This window comes from Coregonus lavaretus, assembly GCF_964263955.1.
Source record: "Coregonus lavaretus genome assembly, chromosome: 28".
Taxonomy (NCBI): domain Eukaryota; kingdom Metazoa; phylum Chordata; class Actinopteri; order Salmoniformes; family Salmonidae; genus Coregonus; species Coregonus lavaretus.
This window is the reverse complement of record NC_140015.1, coordinates 4,139,391-4,164,583: the sequence shown is the minus strand read 5'-3', so window position 1 is coordinate 4,164,583 and position 25,193 is coordinate 4,139,391. Positions and strand designations below refer to the sequence as shown.

General features: G+C 42.7%; 1 protein-coding gene across 1 annotated transcript in view; it reads left to right on the top strand.

Annotated features, from left to right (window-relative positions):
* Positions 1-25,193, top strand: part of LOC311103404 (thyroid hormone receptor alpha-like) — an 88,053-nt gene that overhangs the window by 36,685 nt on the left and 26,175 nt on the right. The window contains exon 3 of the mRNA XM_084144968.1: positions 13,583-14,010. The gene's annotated coding sequence lies outside the window, so the exon portion shown is untranslated. The remainder of the gene's footprint in view (positions 1-13,582; positions 14,011-25,193) is intronic.

Sequence of the window (25,193 nt, the reverse complement as noted above, 5' to 3'; positions counted from 1 at the left end):
GTTACTGACTGGTAGTTTAAATAAACAATGCACCAATAAACATGTCATCCCCCGCGAATGATGCAGCACCCCCCATGGGCCAATTCATTTTGTAAATGGCGGATCTCTATGCGAAGACGCATCATTCACCAAAGTTTCGTACAAATCGGGCCAGTGGTGCCTGAGATATTGCGTGGGTTAGCTAGACTCATATTCCTGAGCATGTGTGCCAGATTTAATCACTCCGAGTCAAACAGATCAAGAGATATAAACATGTGCCCATTATAGCACCACCGTGTGGTCAATGTGAATCTTCTTGCATATGTTGAGTTTTGTCAGTGTTTGCAACGTGTACCAAATGTTGTTACAATATGAATATCCTTGACTGATTTATATGCATTTATGTGCCAGACCACGCGTGTTTATTGGTCAATATTGTATATTGGCCATGTTTTTTAGGTACTAGTCTGTAAAATATTGCGTTGAGAGACCGTTGTCCATAAATGCCACATATCAAGTTTCGTGCAGATCGGTCATTCGGTGCTAGAAGAGTAGTGTTTTTCACAAAATTCAAAATGGTGGAAAATTCATCATGGGGACCTTATGGGTCAAATTTGATCATTGTGAGGAGAGGGACGGATGTACCAAATTTCATCAGGCCAATCAGTGTAATTTTGTAAATGCCGGATCAAGACGCATGATTCACCCAAGTTTAGTCAAAATCAGGACAGTGCTGTCTGAGATATTGCATGTGACTAACGTACGAACGAACGGAAACAGATCCACACCCCTCCCCAATTTCATTGTGTGGGACAATTAACAAGTCCAGTGTTTTAATTAAGTGTTGGATCTGACGATCTACTAAGAGAAACACTCTCTAAAGATTAGGCTATGCAGTGAAGTATATTCTCACTCAAATGTAGGCTTCTCTCTCCTCTCGCTCTCTCTACTCGTTCATCTCTCTACTCGTTCATCTCTCTACTCGTTCATCTCTCTCTCTTCCTCTCTATTTTTCTCTCTCTCTTTTTCTCTCTCTTTTTCTCTCTCTCTTTTTTTTTTTTTTTTTTTTTTTTTTCTCGGGACACCTAAGTCCAAGCAATTTAATTATTTTGATTATACATTTTCGGGATGGAAAAACACCTTCAGTGTAAAATTAAAGGACTAAAACCAAATATAAAGTATGTAGAAATGATATGGACCTATATATTTTTTTAAATAATATAATCTTTGAGAACTAACAATCACCAAAAAATAAAAGCTAAACAGTCAGGGGAATTGAAAATTCACAAAACAATGAATTTAACAGTATTGATTTTGTTATTAGGTTTGAACAAAATCACACAGCATTATCCATGGTAAAATGCATATAATTGCAGGAAATTATCTTTAAAACAGCTAATTGTTCTCTCAGCTACATGGCAGAATTAGTAGATTCCCTGGAAATTTGCTTTAAAACTGCAACATTTTCTCTAAGCTCCATGGCTAAATGTGTAGAATTGCAAGAAATGTACTTTAAAACTGCAAAAGTGCAGACAAAAAAACTAAACAAAAACAAGATGAGGCCCAAAATGTTGTCTACATGTTGTCAAAAATGAGCCACCCAACCCCCTTTTTGATCCAGAAAAAACCCCTGTTGAACCCCAGGTGAATCTGGCTATGACCCCTTATTGATCTCACTTGTTAAATCCATTTCAATCAGATGAAGGGGAGGAGACCAGTTAAAGAAGGATTTTTAAGTCTTGAGACAATTGAGACTTGTGTATGTGTGTCATTCAGAGGGTGAATGGCCAAGACAAAAGAGTTAAGTGCCTTTTGAAGGGGGTATGGTAGTAGGTGCCAGGCGCACCGGTTTGCAAAATGGGGTGCCACTCAATATTACGAAGGTGTTCCTAATGTTTTGTACACTCAGTGTATATGGCAGTGATGTAGTTGAGTCACTAAACCTCGAGGTCGAGTCCCAAGTCCCCTGTGCTCGAGTCCGAGTAGTCATGATTCCCTTTGGCAGAAGACAGAGTGCAAGTCAGTCACCAATGATAGTCACACCGCCACCAGATGGCAGTATATCAGCACGCCATCATAAAATAAAAACGAATTTACTATTCATCACTACCTCACAAGTTCTACTCAAATGAATGGTAAGTCAGCTACTTTTTTGTATGCCTGGAAATTGCCAGGGACGATACTTAGGTGCCAATACGATATGTATTGCTATTCTCATGATTGTATATGTATTGCGATTCGATACTTAAATTTCGATGATCCAAACATTACTCACCATATGTCTGCTGCAGAAGGACATGAGAAAACAAGTTTTGATCAGTCATGGAAATAAAAGTGCTGAAAACAAATTGGTTCCCTATTTTTAAAAAGATGGCGAACAAGCTATGAATGAAAAATACTGGAGTTTTGGTGGAGGTACAGCCAACGAGCGCAAAAATAATATTGCGATATTGTCAAAACAATACAATATATAGTCCAAAAGAATATCCCCATATGTCACTTTTTCTTCTACCATCATACATTTTTTGTAATCGCCCACTGATTTTTGTGTAGTTTATTTTTTTTTTTCAGTGTGAAAACTAAACGGGGACTTGGCTATGGGATGCAGAGGGGAAAGTGGGAGGGCAGAGCGAGATGACAGACAGCCTAATTTCCTATACTCAAGGGGAGAAAGAGACATAGCTAGACTGTTGTTTTACTATTAAACTCAATTCTAGTATTGTTTTCAATTTCGTAAAGCAGTTTGTGTTTATTAACCAGGCAAAGCTAAATAGTAGGCTAGTGACTGGTAGTTACGGGGAAGCAAGAGCGTCGCTTGCGTGATGTGTAGCCTATGATCGGAGGCAGAGCCAGAGCCCACAATCATTGCTTGCTCCCATGCAGCTCACCAGCTTATGCGGGCTGCGTGTGCTGGTTGTGGCGCGTCCATCCCACTGCTAGAGAACAGAACCCTCACTGCTCTGCGCACCCAGTGCTGCTAATATTCAGTGGAGGCTCCTCATGAGGAAGGGGAGGACCATCCTCCTCAGTAAATTTCATTAAAATGTAAATAGTGAAACATTTTTAAAAGTTATCCTTTTTAGATAAATATATATTCACGTCACCAAATAATTGATTAAAACACACTGTTTTGCAATGAAGGTCTACAGTAGCATCAACAGCACTCTCTGGGGTAGCACCATGGTGTAGCCGGAGGACAGATAGTTTCCATCCTCCTCTGTGTACATTGACTTCAATACAAAACCTTGGAGCCCCCTTCCATAGACTTAAACAGTAATTATGACAACTTCCGGAGGACATCCTCCAACCTATCAGAGCACTTGCAGCATGAACTAACATTTTGTCCACCCAATCAAAGGATCAGAGAATTAATCTATTAATGAAAATATTAGGTACAGCTAGCTAGCGCTGCAGTGCATATAATGTGGTGAGTAGTTGACTCAAAGAGAAAGACAATAGTTGAACAATTTTGAACAAATTAATTTCTTCAAAAAATGAAGGAGAATCAAGAGAGAGAGCTAGGGGCCCGCCGGTGTAACTGCTAAACTGCTTGCTGTACACTACTGTATGATTGTAGCGGGTTTACTAACGCGTTAGTTCTAGTAGCTATGTTGACTATGATGTTAGCTAAGATGATGACAACGATGTAGGCTGTGTGTAGCGGTTAGCGGTTATGGTATGAAGGTTTAGCTTGGAAAGGTTTTTTCGCCTGGTCACAGACAGCTGATGTGTTGTGCACTGAAGTCCGCAAGTGAAGGGAAAAGGTACGAGGAGGAATTATACAACGAGCAAAGTGATCATGCTGTTTGTATGTGGCTGCTATGACGGTGAAGTGTGTTTGCGGGTGATCAGGGGTGTATTCATTCCTCCGATTCTGTTGAAACGATTCTTAAACGGAAGAAAATGGAACGAAACAGGGATAAACATACCTGAATATGTCCAATAGAAACTATTGTTTGCAACTGTTGGACTAATGATTACACCCTAGATCAGCTAGATGCAGGCAAGAGTGTGCAAGGCTGTATTGAATGTGTCACTGTCGGGTCACATTGATTACTAAAATGTTTCTCTCTACCTGTGCACCTACGTTGTAAACTTTCATTCATAGGCTAGGTTGTAGCAACCTCATGATGGGTATAGGGAAAATGTGTGTATCATGTTTGTAGCCTAAACCTATCGATGTTACATTGAGCTTGGAGAATGGAATATGACTGACAGTCATCCAATATGCTGTTGTAGAAATAAGGCCATGCTCATAAAAATTGAAAATCGTCCTCCCTCATCGACCGCCACTGTCTGCTTATCATAGTAGCCTATCCAGTCCAAATGCAAATACAAAAAGTGCAAGTGCACAAGTCACGAGAAGACGAGTCCAAATAGAGTCACCAATGGTCGAGTCCAAGTTGAGTCACAAGTCAGGAAACATTTCTGTTACCCCTTTTTTCTCTCCAATTGGTAGTTAATCTTGTCCCATCGCTGCAACTCCCGGCACACAATTGGCCCAGCGTCATCCGGGTTTGGGCGGTGTAGGCCATCATTGTAAATAAGAATTTGTTCTTAACTGACTTGCCTAGTTATATAAAGGTAAAATAAAAATAAATAAATAAATAGACCGCTGTTCCACTCGGGGGGCCCCTTTTCAAATACTTTAGCTGGGCTTGTATGGTGCAATGGAATAGAATAGTCGTAAAACTGCAAACCCCGCCCATACAGCACTCCAGGCAGGTTAAAGCAAACGCTTAAAGTATTTGAAAAATGTCCAATAGTATTTGAACCCTGTTCTGCTCTTCTCTGCTCTAGAGGTCTTCAATAAATTCACCTCATTAGCATGAAATAAATATGCTGTAGGCTATGCAACACCGTGGTCGGTTCCACTTGGTTCTCTCAGCTGTAGTTACATAGTCCTGATGACAATCAAACAGGACCGGACCCAAGGGAAAAGTAAATTTTGGGTCTCGGGTATTCAGGTTCGGGTGGACCCGTGAAGACCTCTGCTCTACTCTCCTCTCCTCTGCCCTCTATGCTCTCCTCTCCTCTGCCCTCTATGCTCTCCTCTACTCTGCGCTAGTACTACTCTACTCTGCTCAAGTACTACTCTACTCCACTCTGCTCTACTCTACTCTCCTCTCCTCTGCTCAGCTCTATGCTGTCCTCTACTCTGCTCTAGTACAGCTCTGCTCTCTCTCTTCTGTTCTGCTCCGCTGGCTCGGCAGGTTTTTTTGTCCATCAGTCCTGCTTACTATGTTCCCCTTTTAGGAATGTTTGGACACATTCCAAGGGACCTAAATCAGGCCAGGAGCAGACCCTCGCCATCCTCAAGCCTCCCCTCTCCCACCTTATTGTTGTAGATGGGGGAGGGGGGGGTATAATATAAGTTATGTATAGGGAGAGTGCCTTTTTAGACAGAGGGTGGGGAAGGGAGACGGAGGGAGGGAGGGGGGGACGGGGGTCGAGAGGGAAGATGTATCCATGTAGGTTATATGCAGAATTCCACCCTAGTCGTTGCTCAGGCAGGCCTCTGTGCTTTGACTGGCTGACTGGGTTAGGTTTAGGACTGATCGCTCCTTTCCTCATATACCCTCAGCTAACCCATACAGCAAGGGGCCCTCAGGGGTGCTGCTGCACAGAATGCATAGTCACTCACTGTGCCATAGGCTACCTCTCGCTTCCTTTCTCCTCCTCCCTGTCCTTTCAGAGGTAAAGGAAGCTGTCAGTAACTACTGACACATATCTGATGTGACATCACAGCAACCAGTAGCATACTTCTATTTCCTCCTAGCAGCGTTCTGCTTAGCGTGGAAGCAGTTGTGTCAGGTTGGGGCATGTAGAGTGGACGTGCTGTTCTTTTGCTACTAGGCTACATTTGGTCAGTACACTGTACACGTGGCTGTTGAGTTTAAACCTGTATCACTAATCTCTAGGTTACACAATCAATGCACCAGCTGTGATAGTTACTTAAAGTCACAATCAAATGGGCCCATCAACAAATCTTATTGGTTATGACGCTACAAGCTTGGTACACCTGTATTTGGGGAGTTTCTCCAATATTAGAAAGGTGTTTTGTACACTGTGTAGATATACTCATGGCTAAAGAGTTTGTTTGTTGGGGATATAACTTCATAAATGTCTTATGAGCTTAGTTCAACTGTTGTACCCCATCAGAACCGAGAATATAAGCTTGTTTTACTACTATGTCTGTAGATGTAAACATACACAATATAGCCACAAAATATGGTTAAAACTATAATTTTGAAATAATGGATAGTCAGTCAGTCTATGAATTTGAGAGTGGTTAGATTTCTCCAGCCCCATCCCTCAGCTTTTTACTGAAAAAAGGGCGGGGATTATGCTTGGTTATTGTTTCAAATGCTGATTGCCGCTTTAAGACATGTTTACGTTTTCACTTCATATGGAACCAACCCACCAGATAAAGACTATAGTCGTTACTATTGTGTCTGGTTCCAGACTGACTCGACTTCCACAACACAGATTGATCATAGTTATTAATAGGCCCCGGAGTCATTACATGTCTCTCTCTCTCGCACACACACACACACACACACACACACACACACACACACACACACACACACACACACACACACACACACACACACACACACAGCGGCCCAGAAGAGGTGTTGTTAGTGTAGAGCCTTCTCACAGATGGGTATCTATTGCCACTCACTCTCTCTCTCTGAGGGAGAATCAGATATTCCAGCCCTTAGAGAACAGAGGTAACCAGATCACTACAGGGCGGAGGCCATTTTACACTCAACATTTTTATTTCATCATCGCTAAGCAATTGCTTATAAAATGCCTAGTTTTCCCTTTAGGTATCTGTTCACTGTATATACTTATTTTTGTCGGTCTTTAAAGAGGAATCCATTACAATTGTATTACAGTATCATTAGGTAAAGTTAAACTAATTGTGTGTATTTTTAATGATAAAAGTAAAGCACAAGACAATACAGAAGAAAACGGCGTCCAATCTCTGCTAAAGCACAAACACTAGGTCACCAAGGCTCATATTGTCTAGTCAAGAGGAGCATCCGTTTTACAGTCTAGAGGTTACAATGACAGCTGTTTCACACTCTAGTCTGTGTGTGTGAAGTGTGTGTTTCATTAGTAGTATGTACAGGATACACATAGTATACACTGTCCAACGAAATGCTTACATGCAGGTTCCTTCTCAACAATACAACAACAATATGAAATAATAAAAATATAAGAATATGAACAAGTAAATAGCTCAATAGAATAGAATAAATATTTTAGCATAAGTATAATACAGGAAGGCACAATTTATAGAAAAATATTTGCATGTGTTTTCAGGGAACGTATGTACGTCCCACCACATGACGTTCCTTCCTAACATCTGTAAGGGACTCTTCATTTAACATGATAAAATACATGACATACAGTGCCTTCAGAAAGTATTCTTACCTCTTGATTTATTCCACATTTTGTTTTTACAGCCTGAATTCAAAATTTATAAAATATGTATTTTTTACACAGAATACCCCATAGTGACAAAGTGAAAAAATGTTTTTAGAAATGTTAGCAAATGTATTGAAAATGAAATCGAGAAATATCCCGTTACATAAGTATTCACACCCCTGAGTCAATACTTCGTAGAAGCACCTTTGGCAGCGATTACAGCTGTGAGTCTTTTTGGGTATGTCTCTAGGAGCTTTGCACACCTGGATTGTACAATATTTGCTAATTATTCTTAAATCAATTCTTCAAGCTCTGTCAAATTGATTGTTGATCATTGCTAGACAGCCATTTTCAAGTCTTGCCAATAAATATCCAAGCAGATTTAAGTAAAAACTGTAACTGGGCCACTCAGGAACATTCAATGTCGTCTTGGTAAGCAACTCCAGTGTAGATTCGGCCTTGTGTTTGAGATTATTGTCCTGCTGAAAGCTGTTGTCTCCCAGTGTCTGTTGGAATGCAGACTGAACCAGGTTTCCCTCTAGGATTTTGCCTGTGTTTAGTTTAGTTTATTTTTTATCCTGAAAAACTCCCTAGTCCTTAACGATTACAAGCATACCCATAACATGATGCACCCTCCACTACGCTTGTAAATATGATGAGTGGTACTCAGTAATGTGTTGAATTGGATTAGCCCCAAACAACCCTTTCTATTCAGATCAAAAAGTACATTTCTTTGCCACATTTGCAGTATTACTTAAGTGCCTTGTTGCAAACAGGATGCATTTTTTTGAATATTTTTATTCTGCACAGGCTTCCTTTTCACTCTGTCATTTAGGTTATTATTGTGGAGTAACTACAATGTTGATCCATCCTCAGTTTTCTCATATCACAATCATTAAACTCTGTAACATCTTATTTCCTCCTTGTCAGTGTGTCCTTGGCAGAATGTTACATTTTAACTAATTTAATTAAAATGTTAGCAATCAGTGACTAACTAATTTAATGTTTTGTTTATTATACGATTGCGCTCCCTCTGTCTCTCTTTCAAGCGTTAATTCATTCCGCGGCGCACGCCGCCAGGGAGTCAGTCTGAGTCAGCCTCTCCTTGTTTGTTCAATGGCTAAAAATCACAAGGCCGTTACCAAAGTAACGCGGGGAAAATATGTCCTTGCCTTGCCCATCATGACTGTATGGGCTGGCCTGGAAGAGTAGTGGAAATGTGTTCATGCTGTTCATAATGTCTCACAGAGGAGCTGGGTACAGTGGGTTTGACACTAGCTAGCTGGAACTGGAGGCCTGTAATTCACAAATAATGATAGAGCATGAAGTAGTCTTGAATGGCACATCTTCCCCCCAGAGTACTTATTTTTTGTCTTTTTGTATTTATTTTTTACGATTGCTGGATACTCAATTCCACAGTAGAAGTGTTAGCTCTGCCAGTGGCAACTACTTACAGTGCCTATAGAAAGTCTACACCCTCCTTGGATTTCATCACATTTTATTGTGTTACAAAGTGGGATTCAAATGGATTTCATTGTCATTTTCTATCAACGATCTACACAAAATACTCTGTAAGAAAAAATCTGTAAAAAAAATCTCTCCAGAGATGTTCAATGGGGTCAAGTTCGGGCTCTGGCTGGGCCACTCATAGACATTCAGAGACTTGTCCCGAAGCCACTCCTGCGTTGTCTTGGCTGTGTGCTTAGGGTCATTGTACTGTTGGAAAGTGAACCTTCGCCTCAGTCTGAGGTCCTGAGTTCTCTGGAGCAGGTTTTCATCAAGGATCTCTCTGTACTTTGCTCCGTACATCTTTCCCTCGATCCTGACTAGTCTCCCAGTACCTAACGTTGAAAAACATTCCCACAGCATGATGCTGCCACCATCATGCTTCACTGTAGGGATGGTGCCAGATTTTCTCCAGACTTGACGCTTGGCATTCAGGCCAAAGAGTTCAATATTGGTTTCATCAGACCAAAGAATCTTGTTACTCATGGTCTGAGAGTCCTTTTGGCAAACTTCAAGCGGGCTGTCATGTGCCTTTTACTGAGGAGTGGCTTCCGTCTGGCCACTCTACCATAAAGGCATGATTGGCGGAGTGCTGCAGAGATGGTTGTCCTTCTGGAAGGTTCTCCCATCTCCACAGAGGAACTCTGGAGCTCTGTCAGAGTGACCATCGGGTTCATGGTCACCTCCCTGACCAAGGCCCTTCTCCCTGATTGCTCAGTTTGGCCAGGCGGCCAGCTCTAGGAAGTGTCTTGGTAGTTCCAAACTTCTTCCATTTAAGAATGATGGAGGCCATTGTGTTCTTGCGGACCTTCAATGCTGCAGAAATTTTTTGGTACCCTTCCCCAGATCTGTGCCTCGCCACAATCCTGTCTCGGAGCTCTATGGACAATTCCTTCGACCTCGTGGCTTGGTTTTTGCTCTGACATGCACTGTAAACTGTGGGACCTTATATAGACAGGTATGTGCCTTTTAAAAAATCCAATCAATAGAATTTACCACAGGTGTACTCCAATCAAGTTGTAGAAACATTTCAAGGATGATCAATGGAAACAGGATGCACCTGAGCTCAATTTCAAGTCTCATAGCAAAGGGTCTGAATACTTATGTAAATACGTTTTTACATTTGCAAAAATGTCTAAGAACCTGTTTTCGCTTTGTCATTATGGGGTATTGTGTGTAGATTGATGAGGACCATTTTTATTTAATCGAATAAGGCTGTAAAGTTAAAAGAAATGTGGAAAAAGGGAAGGGGTCTGAATACTTTCCGAATGCAATGTCTGATTTGTTATTGTTACCCATCTACCAATCACTGCCCTTATTTATTTACATTTACATTTACATTTTAGTCATTTAGCAGACGCTCTTATCCAGAGCGACTTACAGGAGCAATTAGGGTTAAGTGCCTTGCTCAAGGGCACATTTACGTCATTTAGCAGACGCTCTTATCCAGAGCGACTACAAATTGGTGCATTCACCCTATAGCCAGTGGGATAACCACTTTACAATTATACTTTTTTTTTTTTGGGGGGGGGGGGAGGGGTAGAAGGATTACTTTATCCTATCCCAGGTGTTCCTTAAAGAGGTGGGGTTTCAAATGTCTCCGGAAGGTGGTGAGTGACTCCGCTGTCCTGGCGTCGTGAGGGAGCTTGTTCCACCATTGGGGTGCCAGAGCAGCGAACAGCTTTGACTGGGCTGAGCGGGAACTATGCTTCCGCAGAGGAAGGGGAGCCAGCAGGCCAGAGGTGGATGAACGCAATGCGCCTGGGTGTAGGGACTGATCAGAGCCTGAAGGTACGGAGGTGCCGTTCCCCTCACTGCTCCATAGGCAAGCACCATGGTCTTGTAACGGATGCGAGCTTCAACTGGAAGCCAGTGGAGTGTGCGGAGGAGGGGGGTGACGTGAGAGAACTTGGGAAGGTTGAACACCAGACGGGCTGCGGCATTCTGGATGAGTTGTAGGGGTTTAATGGCACAGGCAGGGAGCCCAGCCAACAGCGAATTGCAGTAATCCAGACGGGAGATGACAAGTGCCTGGATTAGGACCTGTGCCGCTTCCTGTGTAAGGCAGGGTCGTACTCTCCGAATGTTGTAGAGCATGAACCTGCAGGATCGGGTCACCGCCTTGATGTTAGCGGAGAACGACAGGGTGTTTTCCAGGGTCACGCCAAGGCTCTTCGCACTCTGGGAGGAGGACACAACGGAGTTGTCAACCGTGATGGCAAGATCATTGAACGGGCAGTCCTTCCCCGGGAGGAAGAGCAGCTCCGTCTTGCCAGGGTTCAGCTTGAGGTGGTGATCCGTCATCCATACTGATATGTCGGCCAGACATGCAGAGATGCGATTCGCCACCTGGTTATCAGAAGGGGGAAAGGAGAAGATTAGTTGTGTATCGTCAGCGTAGCAATGATAGGAGTGGCCATGTGAGGATATGACAGAGCCAAGTGACTTGGTGTATAGGGAGAAAAGGAGAGGGCCTAGAACTGAGCCCTGGGGGACACCAGTGGTGAGAGCACGTGGTGCGGAGACAGCTTCTCGCCACGCCACTTGGTAGGAGCGACCGGTCAGGTAGGACGCAATCCAGGAGTGAGCCGCGCCGGAGATGCCCAGCTCGGAGAGGGTGGAGAGGAGGATCTGATGGTTCACTGTATCAAAGGCAGCAGACAGGTCTAGAAGGACAAGAGCAGAGGAGAGAGAGTTAGCTTTAGCAGTGCGGAGAGCCTCCGTGACACAGAGAAGAGCAGTCTCAGTTGAATGACCAGTCCTGAAACCTGACTGGTTTGGATCAAGAAGGTCATTCTGAGAGAGATAGCAAGAGAGTTGGCTAAAGACGGCACGCTCAATAGTTTTGGAAAGAAAAGAAAGAAGGGATACTGCTCTGTAGTTGTTGACATCAGTGGGATCGAGTGTTGGTTTTTTGAGAAGGGGTGCAACTCTCGCTCTCTTGAAGACGGAAGGGACATGGCCAGCGGTCAAGGATGAGTTGATCAGCGAGGTGAGGTAGGGGAGAAGGTCACCGGAGATGGTCTGGAGAAGAGAGGAGGGGATGGGGTCAAGCGGGCAGGTTGTTGGGCGGCCTGCAGTCACTAGTCGCAAGATTTTATCTGGAGAGAGAGGGGAGAAAGAAGTCAAAGCATAGGGTAGGGCAGTGTGATTTATGAAGCTTTTGAAAAGCTCCCTGGTCTTTGTAGTTGAATCTGTGCTTTAAATGTAATACTTGACTAAAGGAACCTTACAGATGTATGTATTGGGGACAGGGGAAATCATGCCAACCGCTATTATTTCACACAGTGTCCATATACCCTATTATGTCATTTGTTAAGCCAAATTTTACTTCTGAACTAATTTAGGCTTTAGACTTTATTTTAGTTATTTAATTTGTATTAATTTGTAAACATTTGTAGAATTTTCTTTTCACTTTGACATTATCAAGTATTTTGTGTAGATCAATGACAAAACATTTCAATGAAATCTATTTAAATCCCACTTTGTAACGCAACGAAATGTGGAAAAAGTTCCAAGTGGTGTAGACTTTCTTTACGCACTACGTGTCAGAGGGGCTCCTGTATGCGTTACACACAAACACATTCTCATCATGTCTGCATGTACATACACTACCAGGCTATTTGAAGAATCTCAAATATAAAATATATGTCGATTTGTTTATCACTTTTCTGGTTACTACATGATTCCATATGTGTGTTATTTCATCGTTTTGATGTCTTCACTATTATTCTACAATGTAAAAAAATAGTACAAATAAAGAAAAACCCTTGAATGAGTAGGTGTGTCCAAACTTTTGACTGGTACTGTATATATGTGCAGTATAGGGGGTATGTGTGCGTGTATTCGTGGGTGCGTGTGAAATGTGTGTGTTCATTTGAGCAACAACTATTAATTTCTCGATTTCAAACCTGTCATGCAGGTGTTAGCGGCTGCTAGAGCAGACAGGTATTGGAGTATAAACATTAACTTTACGATGTTCATATCCTGTTGTCTAGCCATTGTAAACAAAAACCGCACCCTTTCGAACAGTGATTAATAAAGGCCAGTTGCTCTCCTTGCTCTAACAGGGTGAGAGAATAGATTCACTCGTGTTTGGGACTCCATCTATTCAAGGTTTTACATTTGAACTGTTAAGTGCACATACTAAGTCAGGCCTAAGTCATACTACTTTAGCCGACTTACATTGTGCCAGAAATTGAATAGGCTATTTCATACTTGCACTGTATCTATACTTGCACTGTATGAAAAAATGTATGCACTCACTTAACTGTAAGTCGCTCTGGATATGAGCGTCTGCTAAATGACTAAAATGTCAATGTAAAATGTGTCTGAATCGAAGTCATTTGAGTTAGCAATTTATAGATTTTCTAATATGCTGTTCTCCCTACTTGAACATGTCCTCAAGTAATACCTCCCTAAAAATAACTCCACAATACCACAACAGCAAGGCAGACCCAACTCATAGACACACCAGTAAAATCAAGGCTTTGACTGTTTTTACAGTATCTACCCTGTCAGTTTGACTAGGCTTAATCGATGTTCCGGAAACCAGTCCTCTGATAATCTACCCTGTGTGTTTGAAGGTGTTTCGTACTCAGTCAGCTTCTCTGTGTTTATGTCGAACCCTTCTGCTCTGTGTGTGTGTGTCTTACAGGTGCAGGCAGACTGATCCACAGGAGAGCACCTTTTCGGGAGGTAGACAAGGACAGAGCAGTGGTGCACGTCTCGGAGGCTTTGAGACCCAGGGCTAGCCGAGCTAGCGTGTTGCCGCCAGAACCCAACGCGGAGAGAGCCTGAAAACAGTTTGGCTGGGGGGCAGCATCACATCATCAGACCCAGGAAAATGGCACGCCTGGGAGGCAGTCAAAACCAGAAAGCTGCGTGCTTGGGGGTCAGTCACTTCCATTAAACAGCACAGCGGCAGGCCTGAATGGTTTCGGGACCCTGAAAGGAGCGCGCTGCCTTAGGGGCTGAGAGGGACTGAAAGGGGAGACTGTGCTGCATCATCTCCCACTAGGAGGCAAGGGCTGTAAGAAGAACAGTAAGACCCAGCAGAGCGAGGGTGAGAAGAACAATCCACAGGTGAGTTGTCTGGTTCCTTCCCACTTGGCCCCTTCTCTCTGCCTTATGATGGAGTGGGTGAAACAACAGGAGTAGTAAGAATGGGGCCTGGTTGGATAGCTCAGAGCTTCAGCTCTTTTATATCCATATCTGCACATTGAATTTGAGAAGGAGGGGCAAGGTTATCTCAAGGCTTAAGGTATAGATTTAGGGTGCTCTTAAGGTGCTCTTGAGTCAAGGAGTTGTTCTAAACACGGTCGACTAATTTATTTTTCAACATGAGTAAGCTGAGTAATCCAGTACACTGCCTCTTGTGTGTTGTCTGGCTGTGGGGGTTAATCCACTGGAAACTCTGTGTACCTCTGACCTTTTGATTGGCTAATCCTCCATGACCCGATAGGTGGTGTGAGGGTTTCTGGGAGATAGAGTCAAAGTAGAGACTGTGTCAGAGAAGTGACTGATCCAACTGAACAGGGCCCATGTTCCAAAAGCATCTCGGACTAGGAGTGCTGATGGAGGATCAGGTCCTCCTTTTCCATATAATCTTATTCATTATGATCTAAAAGGTTAAACTGATCCTAGATCAGCACTCTGTATGAATACAGGACCTGGTCCGTGATCCAAGCCCTTTTCTGAATGCTTTTTAACACGACTGTGCTAGTGCACTCCAGATTGTTTGACTGTGGGGCTATGGCTATATCCCACTGCTGACACCATGCCTCCATTCTTTATTTGACATAAACAATGCATTTCCGTATTCCTCATCGTGTGACAAAACGCTAGTTTCTTTGACCCTCGTCCTCAGGGATCTCACTTTATACAGTGGGGAGAACAAGTATTTGATACACTGCCGATTTTGCAGGTTTTCCTACTTACAAAGCATGTAGAGGTCTGTAATTTTTTATAATAGGTACACTTCAATTGTGAGAGACGGAATCTAAAACAAAAATCCAGAAAATCACATTGTATGATTTTTAAGTAATTCATTTGCATTTTATTGCATGACATAAGTATTTGATCACCTACCAACCAGTAAGAATTCCGGCTCTCACAGACCTGTTAGTTTTTCTTTAAGAAGCCCTCCTGTTCTCCACTCATTACCTGAATTAACTGCATCTGTTTGAACTCGTTACCTGTATAAAAGACACCTGTCCACACACTCAATCAAACAAACTCCAACCTCTCCACAATGGCCAAGACCAGAGAGCTGTGTAAGGACATCAGGGATAAAATTGTAGACCTGCACAAGGCTGGGATGGGCTACAGGACAATAGGCAAGCAGCTTGGTGAGAAGGCAACAACTGTTGGCGCAATTATTAGAATATGGAAGAAGTTCAAGATGACGGTCAATCACCCTCGGTCTGGGGCTCCATGCAAGATCTCACCTCGTGGGGCATTAATGATCATGAGGAAGGTGAGGGATCAGCCCAGAACTACACGGCAGGACCTGGTCAATGACCTGAAGAGAGCTGGGACCACAGTCTCAAGAAAACCATTAGTAACACACTACGCCGTCATGGATTAAAATCCTGCAGCGCACGCAAGGTCCCCCTGCTCAAGCCAGCGCATGTCCAGGCCCGTCTGAAGTTTGCCATTGACCATCTGGATGATCCAGAGGAGGAATGGGAGAAGGTCATGTGGTCTGATGAGACAAAAATAGAGCTTTTTGGTCTAAACTCCACTCGCCGTGTTTGGAGGAAGAAGAAGGATGAGTACAACCCCAAGAACACCATCCCAGCCATGAAGCATGGAGGTGGAAACATCATTCTTTGAGGATGCTTTTCTGCAAAAGGGACAGGACGACTGCACCGTATTGAGGGGAGGATGATGGGGCCATGTATCGCGAGATCTTGGCCAACAACCTCCTTCCCTCAGTAAGAGCATTGAAGATGGGTCGTGGCTGGGTCTTCCAGCATGACAATGACCCAAAACACACAGCCAGGGCAACTAAGGAGTGGCTCCGTAAGAAGCATCTCAAGGTCCTGGAGTGGCCTAGCCAGTCTCCAGACCTGAACCCAATAGAAAATCTTTGGAGGGAGCTGAAAGTCTGTATTGCCCAGCGACAGCCCCGAAACCTGAAGGATCTGGAGAAGGTCTGTATGGAGGAGTGGGCCAAAATCCCTGCTGCAGTGTGTGCAAACCTGGTCAAGACCTACAGGAAACGTATGATCTCTGTAATTGCAAACAAAGGTTTCTGTACCAAATATTAAGTTCTGCTTTTCTGATGTATCAAATACTTATGTCATGCAATAAAATGCAAATTAATTATTTAAAAATCATACAATGTGATTTTCTGGATTTTTGTTTTAGATTCCGTCTCTCACAGTTGAAGTGTACCTATGATAAAAATGACAGACCTCTACATGCTTTGTAAGTTGGAAAACTGCAAAATCGGCAGTGTATCAAATACTTGTTCTCCCCACTGTATCTCTTTCAGCATTCCCTACTCTCTCTGCTGTGAAAATGTCACTTGTAATAACTTCTATTGATAATCGTCTCACACATCATACTAACGACATAACACCTTCCCCGTTCATGCGCTTTGTGTTGCCATGGTAATGTCCTCCCTTCCCCTGGGAACAGCTGAGCAACAGGTTAATGTATAGAAACCAGAACCCCAGGTCGACCAATCAGAGAGGCTCCTGCCATGGGGGGTGGAGGCTGTGATTGGAGAAAACGCCTACTTAGAGCTCACCTTATGGAACTTGTGGAAAGCTATGTGTGTGTTCGTGTGCGTGCGAGCATGATTGCGTCTATGTGTTCGCGTTTGTGTCCATTTGTCTGTGGGCGTATGTTAGGGTCGTGTGTCTGTGTATATGTTAGGGCCGGGACTATACCAGTATTGTGATACTTGTAGGTATCATACAGATCAATATGTTACCAGTCAGAGACGACACGCAGGTCAGCTGGAGAATCTGATGCTTGCCTATAGCCCTATAACTAGTGTTGTCACGATACCAGAATTTTGACTTGGATACCGATACCAGGTTTAGTATCACAATACTCAATACCAATACGATACCACACAAAAAAGAAGGCGCATTAGCCAAAGTCACAGAATGGCACCTGATCCAGACAGATAAACTCAGCTACTGCTCTATCATTGTGGTCCTCTGTAGCTCAGCTGGTAGAGCACGGCGCTTGTAACGCCAAGGTAGTGGGTTCGATCCCCGGGACCACCCATACACAAAAAAAAAAAAAATATGCACGCATGACTGTAAGTCGCTTTGGATAAAAGCGTCTGCTAAATGGCATATTATATATTATATTATTATATTAAATTTCACATTTTTTATGTCAATTATTTTGAGAAAGCCATGTATGCATTAATTGAATCAATTATACAATAAATGTTACTTTGATTTTACCAATCTAACTACCAAACAGCAGAATGGTAATAATTGATTTGAATGGTAAGTCTCTATTGATAAACTGAGTAAATGAAGATGTAGCCTAGGTCTATTCACAAGACTTCACAATACAGCTCAATGCATATTATTCAGTAGGAGTGTGTGCATGCATTGAGTTTTATTGAGCTTGTTTTAGCTGATTTCATGGGGCTACAAATGACAAACACTCCCTTCCATTTAGGACTTATGTTATTGGAAACTTTTAAGAGAACATTATTTTATTGTACTGCGTAACAACATTTGCATAGAATAAGTGTGCGCTGTCTCTTTAAGAAATGAGCGACGTTATTGGCCAGGCAGAATGTGGCTGTGGAATCTGACTTTGTGGGAAGCAAAGGAAGACGAAGAAGTTAATTTGTTTTTGGTGGCGAGGGAGACTCAGTGAATTATAAGTCTGCTTTGAAATCAGCACGTTTTGCGTTATGATTTGCATATTATCACAAACAAAGTACTAGGGTGGTTAAGCTAGCAAGGAAAGTTAGCCTACAATTAAAGCCAGACGCTACCAGTATCGTCTTGCATTGTAAAAGTGTTCTAGCCTGTATGGACATTGTTTTGCGTACAGTAATGAACAGACTCAACATTTCTATATGCTGTGCTGCATTATTCAAGCGTGTAAACTTCTGTGCAGCATGCATGGGGACTGGGAAGCGAATGCAGACCAGACAGCTCTAGCAATGAATGAGTAAGTGGATCAGGCTTTGCTCTTCACGCTATAAAGGGGCTACGCTGATACAGACTTGATCCTCTCAATCACTTGAGACACATTTGACAGAAGTACCGGATGTAACAGCCCAGTTGGGTAGAGTTGGGTAGGGTGTTCTGGGGAATGAATGTGACAGCCTGCCTGGGGCCAGATGGAGATTGTTGTTGGGGTTGTGGGGGCCTTGTGGCTCGTGAAACTCCCCATCTCCTACCCTACCCAGGCTCCCTCCCTGGGCTTTAGATACACCGAGTGTTTTCTGGGTGGATGGAGGGAGTGATGGAGGGCGAGGCATCATGGAGGCGCCAGCGAGGTGTAGACTGCTCCCAGATGGCCAGGCCTGCATCGGGATTTGAGAGCAAAACATTCTCAACACTTCATAAATCCCACCTGGGGCCTACTGCTCTGCTCTGTTAGCCTCACGTGCCAGGCTTCAAGGCTCTGTCGACTTGTCAGACAGACAGATGGATGCATGGCGAACAAGAATTCACACCCACACACTATATCAAGTCAGAAACCAGCATGTACAGTATATCAAGTCTGAAAACAGCCCAAGCCATATTTTAATAGCAGGCCTGGTCTGCCTAGCACCAGCCAACAGGTCTGGCTTCTATTCCCTCCAAGCCCCAGTTCCATACCCATCGCACATGCTAAACTTCAGCTTCAAGTTAGGAAGTCTGCAGTTGATGTCCAGTTGTTGACGTGTCCACAGAACTAGAAGTATTCCACAATTGTAATGACGTGCAGAACCCCCCCCCCCAACACGTACAAAATTGACAATTCCTTTCTTAAAGTCGGAATCCGTTGTGGTGAAACTGCCACGTCGGTTTGCGATATTACAACAACAAAGACTTTAATTGAAGCTAAACAACTAACACTGTTTTATTCCCTCGGACATCGTTGTACACCATTGCACACACAATAGAACAGCATCGTATTTACTATGTCGCTGGATGCTCATCTCCTCTTCAAAAAAATTACAAAAACAATATCCAATGCACCTGTCCTTAATTCTCACTAATAAATACTGGTAGAAATTAATATATTGTCTGTTCTCTGTAAGGATTACCCCGTCTTCCTCCCAATGAATAGCAGTGATCCTCTGGTTGGGAACACTACCTTGGCCAACTGATTACAGCTTGTTACCGTCCCGACACACTGACGGCGTGAGGCGTGATGCCAGTCTGAAGTCTGGGGCTTCAACTTTAACCCATTTGGAATGCCTCAACCTTAATAAACAAACACAACAAGTTGTTGAGTACTCCCTTACAAACACACACACACATTCCACCTCTGCCTATCTGTTGGAATGAGATGTGGAAGTCAGACAAAGGGCAGTAGAGAATCTTAGACATGGTTAGGCTCACATGTCAACACTTTAGAACTGGGCGGGGGGATTGGGTGTTAGAGGTGTGTATGGGTCAAGTTTGACTGAGTGTTGTGGTTGTGTTTTTTCCGAGACCTGAGAGAGAGACCATGATTTTCAAAAATAAATTCACTGTTAAAGTGTTTCTACACATGCACGGTTTGCTCCGAGGTTTGGTGTGCTTTCTGCTTCCCATACTGGAACTTGGGTGTGTCCCCACACACCTATCACCATATTCCTGCCATTATTGCCTTTGCAATATCCGCGTACACTTAGGGTCTTTCATGTCCATTGATTGTGTAGGGGGGCTCGGTTTTACAGGGGCCCTATAAAAGGCCAGGGCTGCCTCGCCTTTTGAAGTACATTGTTCGCAGTCATGCAAGATTATGTCTGTAAGGAAACCAGAGACCCTCCACCACCCCACCTCTGCCCTTCCTCTCCCAGTCACCTCCCCCTGGAGAACAATACAGGTATCTACTGTAGACCCTGTCTGCATCCCAAATGGCACCCTATTCCCTTTATAGTGCACTACTTTTGACTAAAGCCCTATGGACCCTGATCAAATGTAGTGCACTATAAAGGGAATAGGGTGCCATTTGGGATGCAGTCAGGGTCTAAATACCTGTATTGTTCTCCAGGGGGAGGTGACTGGGACACTTGAGATTTTTTTTTCCTTATAGACATCATCTTGAATGACTGCGAACAATGTACTTCAAAAGGCGAGGCAACACTGGCACACTCGCTCTCAAACACACGTACACACACACATAGTAGTAATAATAATAATATGCCATTTAGCAGACGCTTTTATCCAAAGCGACTTACAGTCATGTGTGCATACATTTTTACGTATGGGTGGTCCCGGGGATCGAACCCACTACCCTGGCGTTACAAGCGCCATGCTCTACCAATTGAGCTACAGAGGACACACACACATAGTACACTCACACACACTCCGGTTGCAGCTAGGGGAAGAGGATTCCCTGTGCTGTGTGTTTGGGTGTGACGCAGCCAGGCAGGGGTTTTGGGCTTGCCCCATTCATAAAAGCAGCCAGGCATGCAGGCTGAGTGGACTGACTAGCCGCCAAACCAACCCCTTGGCCAGGGCAGCTGCCTGGGAGGCATTGCTCCTGTTGCGGAGTAGAGGAGCTCTGTGATGAGAATGCTCCATCAGCATTAACACTAGACTTCCCACTTGTGGCTCAACACACGCACGCATGCAGGTATACACACACAACACACACATACAATCACACACATTCTGAAAACTGGAAGCAGGCGTGTACCTGTGAGGACAGCAGAAGCACCTGGTTGTAGTAGCGAGGTCTTTATGTTCTATGATTTCGATTGAATCGAGCCCATGTTTTTAGGCAGGCCAGCAAAACACAGAGCCAAAAACACTGCCTACACGCGATGTACAGTAGATGTAACATGAGACCGTTACTATAAAGATAGCTGCTGCTTAAGCCACAGACTTCCCACCATGAGCAGATTTTGGCTGCACCACATAAAGCTTTACATTACCATTCTACAACCCCCCCCCCCCCCCCCCCTCTCTCTCTAATATAGCTCAACATATGGAACATGACTGCCTTCTGGTTATAGAGAAGAAAGAGAAAGAGAAAAAAATACGAGAACTTCCATTTTTAATAAAGTGTTAATGAGATGAGATGTGACAGTGGTTCCACTCCCCGATCCTCGCTTAGGAGGCCATGGATCTACCGTTTTTACAATAAAGAGCCTTCCTCTCCTTCTGCTTCTTGTCCACTTCGCCACCTCCTTCTCCTCCTCCTCCTTATCTCATTTAACATTTACATTTTAGTCATTTGACAGATGCTCTTATCCAGAGCGACTAAATTAATGTTCCTTTCCCCACCGGGGTTTTGGACAAAGAGTTCTTCTCCAAGCTAAGCAACCAGCAACAGTTAATAGGATAACATTGTATATCATTTTAGTCAGCTCACATCCATGGCTAATTACTTGTACGTATCCATTTGACTTGTTTGAAGATTAAATATTGCAATTATTGATCATGCCATCTTCAGAAATCAGCGATTCAGACAGCTTTCTAGGCACAGTCTTATCACAATTCTGTGAATAATTATCTTTATATCTGGCTCATTTGGTTGTGTGTTCCACATCACATATTATTGGGCATAATACAATTATATTTCATACCAGTATGGTAATGAGAAATTGATTCAATAAGACCCCATTGAGTTGTTTGGCGGCCATATTGGAAAAAGGCTTCTGTGGGGTTAATACGTGAATCCTGTGATAGCTCTGTATCCACAAATCTTTTTAAAAGCCTGCTCTAGCTGTGTGTGTGAAACGTGGTGCTTCCATCACCAAAGTTACAATCCAAAAACATATCTGCCCCACTACATGGAATTATATGGCTAAGCTTCCAACATTCTAATGGCACAATATGGCCTCGTTTTAAACAATAGCTGTAGCTGGTGCTTTCAAAGTTGGTTATATTATATATCATTTGAAAGGTAATTTCATGACCTTTCAGAACCACTTGTCAAACAAAGATTCATGTATCAGGGTTTCCTTTAAGCAATTTTATACAGGCAATTCTTATATCTACCCTAGAGGTCAAATGTCAAGATTCTGTTGTCCTGAACATTCCAAAAATGTCTGATGGCTAGCTGTGAATGTAAGCTTTCCATTGATATATTAAAGGGTATATGTGAGGAATAACTTGTATACTGACATTTGTTTGTCATAGGGTAAAATCCCTATGGGGAAACTGAATGGGATGGAGGGATGAATGAGAGTGATAACAGGTAGCTGTACTGCTATCACACATTTACCAACTCTAGGGACACAGACCTTCAAGAAAATCACTATGAGACATTGTCGGCCCAAGTGAGCCTGACGGACAGATTTGGGGGTCTGGCTCATGGACTATTTATCCATATGTGTGTACAAAATAATAATAATAACAATAGCATGTATACACAAGTGGTTATGACAAAAATAAATTAAAAAGTTGTGTTATGGTAATGAGCAATTGCTAAATACATTTTTTTGTGCATAATATCTAATCAAATAATAATAATTATGAAATAGATATGTACAGATCCTAATCTCAGTGATCCAAGAGGAATTTTTTTGTGTCAAATGTCAGTTTCGTGAGAATGACCCGTGTGTATTAGAGGGAGACTTAGGTGCCCTGTTCAAATGCCATTCCATTAAGCAATAACAAAAGAGAGACAGAGCTACATGGTCGGACAGAATACAATATTGGAGGGAGGGAGAGAGGGAGAGAGAGAAAATGCAATTACGCAAGATAGAAAAAAAAAAATAATAGAAAAAAATTAATCAGGTCAGAAAGATAAGCAGCCAGAAATTGTATGACATTTCTGCCTCGGTAATAATTAGTAGGCTAATTCCCTGCCCCGAGGCATGTACACAGAAATAATAGTAATTGTCTCCCCAATAAATCGTAATTGAGAGGAGCAAGAAATGTGCACAGAAGAGAGAAATGTAAAGGCTAGGGATTAATGAAAAGAAAATGAAAGAATTGAGATAAACAAACAATAGCCAGAAAGGCTAGTGTAGGAAAAGAAATGGTAGTGGAAGGAGAGAGTGCAAAAAGAGAGAGTAAAGGAGAGATTGAGGAGGTGAAAGAAAGGGGAAAGAAGGAGTGAAAGTCAGACACTCATCCAGTATAGCAGAAGTACTCCATAGTCCATTGGCTTTGTGCAGCTAGCCTATACAAAGCGATCTGTTATGCTAATGCTAGTAGACCTACACATAGCCAAAGCTATCTGTTATGCTAATGCTAGTAGACCTACACACACAGCCAAAGCTATCTGTTATGCTAATGCTAGTAGACCTACACACAGCCAAAGCTATCTGTTATGCTAATGCTAGAAGACCTACACACAGCCAAAGCTATCTGTTATGCTAATGCTAGTAGACCTACACACAGCCAAAGTATGCTAGCAAGCTAGCTGCAACATAATTATCTGGGTCATTCTACAGAAGTAGTTCAAATTGGGGGTTCAAATTGCAAATTTGTATCCTATTTTTCCCAAATATTCAGCGTCCATGTCTTACAACATACAGTATGGCAGATAGACATCTACTACTCACACACTTTGTTTGTATTGCATATTTTTTATATTTTCTAATTAATCCAGTGCATTAACTTTTCAACTGTGCCTCCAAATCTTTTGAAATCTGAGCATATGCGCCTGCATTTCTACATCACAAACATTGTAACCGGGATATCCATAATTTTCCTGCCACTGCACTGTGAACCGCGGCAGATTTGAAGCTTGTTATTGGTTTAGTAAGGGTCCGGGACCAAGGCGATTGAATGCGCGTTTGCAAAGAAATGCCCCTTGCTATTAGAATGTAGTAGGCAGACTGGGCAGGCACGTTCGTTCTCTGTTGAACAACATTTTCAAAAGAGCAGCACGGCAACTTCTAGTGCTGTTTTGTACAAAATAATTTGCTCTCACTTCTGTCTATGTCGCAGACTGCTTCCTTTTGTCAGCATGTGATGATACTAGTGATTGAATCCACCACTTGCATGAGCCCAGATCCATAGGCTACATTATTCACCTCGTTTGGTCATTGGCAATTTAGCACTAGGTTCATTAGGCTGTAATATCGAAAAGGCAGCGTTAGCAGGAATTTTGGTAGGGTGACCTTATTTGTCTAGCTATGAACATGATTTTGCCCAAACAGATTTTGAACCCAAATGTGTAACTGATTTTAGTGGGGGGACAATACATTGAAAGATAATTTGGGTTGGATGTAGGTGCAGATTTAGGTCTTCAGGAGATTTTATTATCTGTTTAATTTATTTTGTCTTTCACAATAGCTGATGTAAATCATTAGAACAATTCCCATCCCCTACAATGGGCTAAAATACAGTACCAGTCAAAAGATTGGACACACCTACTCATTCCAGGGTTTTTCTTTGTTTTTTACTATTTTCTACATTGTAGAATAATAGTGAAGACATCAAAACTATGAAATAATACATATGGAATCATGTAGTAACCAAACAAGTGTTAAATAAATCAAAATATATTTTAGATTCTTCAAAGTAGCTACCCTTTGCCTTGATGACAGCTTTGCACACTCTTGGCATTCTCTCAACCAGCTTCATGAGGTAGTCACCTGGAATGCATTTCAGTTAACAGGTGTGCCTTGTTAAAAGTTAATTTGTGGAATTTCTTTCCTTCTTAATGTGTTTGAGCCAATCAGTTGTGTTGTGACAAGGTAGGGGTGGTATACAGAAGATAGCCCTATTTGGTAAAAGACCAAGTCCATATTATGGCAAGAACAGCTCAAATAAGCAAAGAGAAACAACAGTCTATCATTAATTTAAGACATGAATGTCAGTCAATCCAGAACATTTCAAGAACTTTGAAAGTTTATTTAAGTGCAATTGTAAAAACCAACAAGCGCTATGATGAAACTGGCTCTCATGAGGACCGCCACAGGAAAGTAAGACCCAGAGTTACCTCTGCTGCAGAGGATAAGGTCATTAGAGTTAACTGCACCTCAGATTGCGGCCCAAATAAATGCTTCACAGAGTTCAAGTAACTCTCAACATCAACTGATCAGAAGAGTGCGTGAATCAGGCCTTCATGGTCGAATTGCTGCAAGGAAACCACTACTAAAGGACAACAATAAGAAGAAGAGACTTGCTTGGGCCAAGAAACACGAGCAATGGACATTAGACCGGTCAAAATGT